A 6,732-nucleotide genomic window follows, 5' to 3' on the forward strand; every position below is an offset into this window, starting at 1 on the left:
CACGCGGCGGCTTGCGGCTGGCTGGGCGCGGCGGCGGACGCGTCCGGTCTGGCGCGGACACGTCCGGCGGCGGCGGGATTCGTTTTTTTAGACTAGGGTTTGGACGGGGAAGAAGATCCGAATTTGGAGGGGGCTATTTATAGGCATAAGTGGAGCTAGGAGAGTCCAAATGAGGTGCGGTTTTTGGCCACGCGATCGTGATCGAACGCTCTAGAACATGGAGCAGAGTTTGGTGGGTTTTGGGCCAAATTTGAGGGGTGTTGGGCTGCAACACACACGAGGCCTTTTTGGTCCCTCGGTTAACCGTTGGAGTAACAAACGAAGTCCAAATGATACGAAACTTGACAGGCGGTCTACCGGTGGTAAACCAAGGCCGCTTGGCAAGTCTCGGTCCAATCCGGAAATGTTTAATCCCCACACACGAAAGAAAGCTAGAAATGACCACCGGAGGAGAACGAAGCGCCGGAATGCAAAACGGACAACGGGGAAAAAGCTCGAATGCATGAGACGAACACGTATGCAAATGCAATGCACATGATGACATGATATGAGATGCATGAAAACGAAAACAACACACGGAGACAAAGACCCGAACCCGAGAAATAAATATAACTTAACGCCGGAAACGGCAAGAGTTGGAGTACAAATAGGGAAAGTTACATCTGGGGTGTTACACCCCAGTGATCGATCCCCCCTCCGGCAGATAGCCGGAAAAGGACCCCAGATGGGATATCAGGGTACAGAAGTTTGCGGCGGTGGAAAAGTGGTTTTTTGGCTCTCTGCGATCGATCTAGGGTATAAGAGTATATATAGGCGGAAGCAGTACGTCGGTGGAGCTACATGGGGCCCACGAGGGTGGGGGGCGCACCCTCCTGCCTCGTGGCCACCTCGCGGCGTTCCAGACTTCAACTCCAAGTCTCCTGGTTTGCTTTCGGTCCAAGAAAGATCAACGCAAAGGTTTCATTCCGTTTGGATTTCGTTTGGTATTCTTTTCTACGAAACTCTAAAACAGGCAAAAAAACAGAAACTAGCACTGGGCCTTTGGTTAATAGGTTAGTCCCAAAAATAATATAAAAGAGCATATTAAATCCCATTAAACATCCAAAACAGATAATATAATAGCATGGAACAATAAAAAATTATAGATACGTTGGAGACGTATCAGGTCACCAAACGGGCGACTCGGTACACCGGGCCACGTGCCTACCGCATCACAACCCACCCCTCGGGTCAGCCCTGCGCACGGCCTCCGGCATACTACAAACACCAGAAACTACTTGCAACTCCTGGACAGAGGACAGGGGGTTAATAAGTCGAGAGGGGCCATTGGTTTCGGGCCCAACGCGTGGTAGTAGCTGATCTTAAATCACATACACAGATCTCAGTTCCTAAGGACGGTTCCAATGAAACAACCCACCATGTACTCCTACATGGCCTCTCATCGATACCTTTACCAAATCATGTTCACACACTTAGCTCACACACAGTAGGACATGTTGATCACCATTCCAATTCATCCCCGATGAATCAGACCTGACTCAACTCTAAGCAGTAGCATGCATGAAAAACAAGCATGAATGAGTAGGCACATCAGGGCTCAAACAACTCCTACTCATGCTTGTGGGTTTCATCTATTTACTATGGCAATGACAGGTCATGCAGAGGAAAGGGGTTCAACTACCGCAGCATGTAACAGTTGAATCGTTGTTTTCCTAAAGGAATAAAAGAGAACATGAGCGAGAGAGTGGGATTGAATCAGAATGAACACGGGGTTTTTTGCTTGCGTGGCACTTCTGAAGATATTATAGTTCTTCATCGGTGTCATCGGAGTCATCGTCGGAACTACGTCTACTGAGAGGGGACAAATACCGGCAACGGAGAAGGAGCACTGTCAATGCAATGCAACAATATGATGCATGATCATGACATGGCAACATGCTGTGATTTGAGCTAATGCAACTAAGAACAGAAGGGTTTGAGCTTATTTGAACCAATGGTTCAAACTCGAACTCAACTTATCAATTTATAATGTGCATTATCATGTTTTGATCTATACAACAAGGTTAAGTTGCTTTGTCATGCATGAAACCAGTAACAATGGATAGATTGTATTTTTCTGATAATCTTTCATATACTCCCTCCGTCCCATAATGTAAGACGTTTTTTGACACTAGTGTAGTGTCAAAAAACGTCTTACATTATGGGACGGAGGGAGTATAAATTATTTCGTTTGGAGTTACAGTTGAATTTCTATGAGTTTTAGAAGTTTTAACTAATTTTTGGAATTTCTAAATTAGATTTAATCCAGATATATCTTTACTGCGTCAGCACTGCGTCACTGTGACGTCAACAGGTCAACAGGGCCGGTCCATGTCAAACCTAGCCGGTGGGACCCGCGTGTCATTGGCACTAACTTAGGTTAAACTAATTAAGTTTAAACCCAACTAGGTTAATTAGCCGAGCGGGGCCTGCATGTCATAGACTCAGGGGAGGTCAAACCTAGTCAACCGGGGTCAAACTCGCCAGAGTTGACCCACGGCTTGTCACCGGCGAGGCTAAAGATGGCGGAGGGCTTCGGGTTTCTTGCTCCGATGACCAAATGGCCGGCGGAGACCACCTACGCGACGCTGGCGCTCGGGCGCGTCCAGCGGTGCCATCGGCTCGAGCCGGTGTGGACCATAACAGCAGCGGTGATGACTAGTGCGGCAGCCGGAGTTCGTACAACGACGGGATAGATGCTACGGTGGATAGATGGAGCAACAGTTGGTCGTGTTAGGATCCTAGGGTCGCCCTGAGCATGCTCGGGTGCTTGGCTGCGAGCTTGCGTGGACGTGGCCACGGTGGCGGCATGGCCGGCGGGCGGAAGCTCACGGCTCTGGCGAATTCGACGGCTACGAGATGCAAATGAGGCAGGGGAGAGAGGGGTTCAACGCAGGATCTCACAGCAGTCATGTAGAGCAGATCGGTGGGCTCGGGGAAGGCTGGAGCAGTTGGGGCAGCAATGGCGATCTCCAGCGGCAGAGGAGGAAGAAGGCGAGGTAGCCGGCAATGCAGGGTGTTCGGCGTCGCGTGGCTCTGCGTAGGTGATGAGGACAATGCTGCGGTTCTTCTCGGATGGACGGCGAGGCGAGGGGTGGAGGATGGCCGTGGCTATAGCCGGCGGCGATGAACCCATTTGGGTGGGGGAGAGAGAGAGGTCCAGGGAGGGAGGAACGCTCGAGAGAGAGAGAGGGAGAGCCGAACATCTCTGGGGGCTCATGTGGCATCCTCAGGGGAGGCCGAGGCTAGCAGGCAGGGTGGAGCTGGCCAGGGCGCGTGCACGCGCCCCTGTCCTTCTATCCAGGAAGGAAGACGACAGGGGGGCTGCGGTGGTGGGTTGTGCCAGAACAGGAGCTGGCTCGGCTCTGCTGCAGGCAAGCGCCAGGTAAGTCTTCAGCCCTTTTTTTGTTTTTTGTTTTCTATTTTGCAAATTTGTTTTAATTTGGTTTTCAAACCAAATCACTTTTAAAAATTCTTAAAATAGTTATGGGCACTAAATGAGTTATTCCAGAGGCCCTCAACTAATTCCAGAATTGTTGGGGCTTTTAAAAATATTAACAGTATTTAAATGCTCCAATTCAAATACAATATGAGTTAATTCAAAAATCCAGAATAGCCTAAAAATATTTGCATCATTTTTGGCAGAGGTTTTCACCTTTATCAAAATTCATGAGCATTTTCAAAGGGCATTTTGGGTTCATTGAAAATATTTTTATGTTGAACCTATTTGAATTCCATTTGATGCTAGGGTTTGAACATCCCCAATTCAAATTCATTTGAATTTTAAACATGATGACATGATGAACAAGAAAAGACAACAGGGGCTGAGCTAGGGCTGTGACAACTCACCCCCACTAAACAAGAATCTTGTCCAGAGATTCAAGACGTGAGGTTAGAAGATAGGGGAACACAAAGCTAACACGATCTTCATGATCCAACTACTCTTCTCGAAGATGTTGATTCACTACCTCGTATTGATCTTGATGTCTTTGCTTTCGAGATCTTCATCCAACACGAGGACGACAAAAGGAAACTCTATAGGAAACGATCTCCTCGAAGATCGAGCACTCAAGATCAACTCATGGAATGAGAAGTTGGGGCATCTCTTGAGTTGAAACACAAAACACACATCGAGTGGGATGGATGAAACAAATGACGAAGGTTCAAGTTGGTGGGAAACAATTCCACACTTAAGTAAGATGGTGAACGGTTTCAAAGTAGCGGGGAGTCAATTTCCATGAGTCCAAAACGGGGTACCTTAGGGAAGGTGACTCGTAGCATTATTCCCTTCAATGACAAAAAGAATTACTTTTGATACATAGATCATTGGAACTCTTCACACCAGCCTGAGGCAATTCATAATTGGTCATTTGACAGAGTTCAAAGAAATGGCATACTCAGTTTGGAAAGGAAACTACGGTTATAGAACAACTCGGCATACGGGAGGCACATTCCAATTGATACCAAGGATATAACCTAGTGTCTGAGTGTGCTTTCAAGAACTTGAGCATCTCCATACTCATCAAGGTATTACCAACATCCATGCCGAGGATCCTAGCAACACATCATACTACCATGATGAATAGTGATGGATGATTGCAGATGCAAAGGAAGACAACACTTTCTCAGATTTCACCTTAGCGATGCCAAGGAAACGAAATCTAGATGTTCGACCGAGAGACATTTAGCACTCTGCTTCTAATGTTCTCGTTGATGTACCAACTTAACCCAATACCATTCGGTATCTGGAAACATCAAGTAAAGGTCTGACTTCGGGAGCTCAAGGAAACCCATAAGGAACAACTTATGTACAAAGTCATACCAACTCCTCATGGAAGAATGGCCAAATTGCTGACTTAAGATACTACAATAAGAGATCTCCCGGATAAGTGTGTTGGCCATGACATCCACTTAACGGTTCAAAAGATTAGTATTATAATTCTTGGGAATGTCCCAACCATCATATCCGCCTGAGATTCAGATTTGGTTGGTGTCAGGATATTCCAAACTCAGCATATGTGAAATAGAAAGGTTGCAACACAAATCGACAAGATGACATTGCGAGATTCTCGGGAAATGAACTATGGCAGCAAGCTCCAAAACATGAGCTGGTTCTTGTACACACATGTGAACACGCTGTCCAAGACAAGCATGACCACATAGTAGTCTTACAACAAAACACTACCGAGTTCAGGTGGGGAACCATCATCAAGGATATCAAAGTTCTTGTGCACTTATTGATGAACTTCTTATTCTTGAACAAAGCAATTAGTGGCTTGTGTGCTAGGAATACATATGGAATGAAGGTAGCTAATCTGTCAAACCACAAAATACTTTGCACATGCATGACTAACTTGGGATGATTCCAGAGGAAGGAAAAACAAGCTTTCTCAAATCCACGGCAGCAACTTGCATCAAATGCACATGAATTAGAGGAAGTCACTCATTTCATCCAAACATATCCTTCATGAACAGGACATGAAGAAAATTCTAACACAAGTTTCCAACACTAGCTTAATGTTCAACATAAATCATGGAGGAGATAAAATGATGTCGATGGGCTCAACAACAATTCATCTAGGTTTCCATATAGTTGGAATTCCACAACTATGTGAACAATGTGATAGTATTAGTCAGACCAAAAGATATAACGGTGTATGCTTGAGGAACTACCACGAGTAAGACAACATTACAAATATTGTTGGTTCTAACTTGATTTGACGATAGCCCACACTCAAATCAAGGTTTGGACAAGAAGATAGATTCGACAACTGATCACGAGGATCAATCGATAAAAATATCATCTTTCTTCAACACACACACACACACACACACACACACACACACACACACAAGGATGTCTGAGGGAGTCCTGGATTAGGGGGTCTCCGGACAGCCGGACTATATCCTTTGGCCGGACTGTTGGACTATGAAGACACAAGATTGAAGACTTCGTCCCGTGTCCGGATGGGACTCTACTTGGCGTGGAAGGCAAGCTAGGCAATACGGATATGTATATCTCCTCCTTTGTAACCGACCTTGTGTAACCCTATCCTCCTCCGGTGTCTATATAAACCGGAGGGCTTTAGTCCGTAGGACAACATACAATCATACCATAGGCTAGCTTCTAGGGTTTAGCCTCTTCGATCTCGTGGTAGATCAACTCTTGTACTACTCATATTATCAAGAATAATCAAGCAGGACATAGGGTTTTACCTCCATCAAGAGGGCCCGAACCTGGGTAAAACATCGTGTCCCCTGCCTCCTGTTACCATCCGCCTTAGACGCACAGTTCGAGACCCCCTACCCGAGATCAGCCAGTTTTGACACCGACATTGGTGCTTTCATTGAGAGTTCCATTGTGCCGTCGCCGTAAGCAAGGATGCCTCGTCTCATTGTTAAAAACAACATTACCGCCGGGGGAGCCCCTGCTGTCGGCCAAACTCTACGGCTTGGCAGTTTCATCATGACCGCCAGCTCGGCCGCTACACTGACGATGACCTCTCGGGTCATAAAAAACAGCCTCCATGTCGGCTCGGAATTCGCCGAGCAGATGGATCCAATGGAGCTCTCTTCCCTAAACGAGCTCTTGGATCGTATCACTGCCTTGGGAGTTTCTACAGACTATGATCGGATTGGGCTTAAACCCGATCAAAGGGAGATTAACTCTCCACCGGTCACCCATCATATTGT

This window comes from Triticum dicoccoides, chromosome 5A (genome assembly GCF_002162155.2).
Source record: "Triticum dicoccoides isolate Atlit2015 ecotype Zavitan chromosome 5A, WEW_v2.0, whole genome shotgun sequence".
Classification (NCBI taxonomy): domain Eukaryota; kingdom Viridiplantae; phylum Streptophyta; class Magnoliopsida; order Poales; family Poaceae; genus Triticum; species Triticum dicoccoides.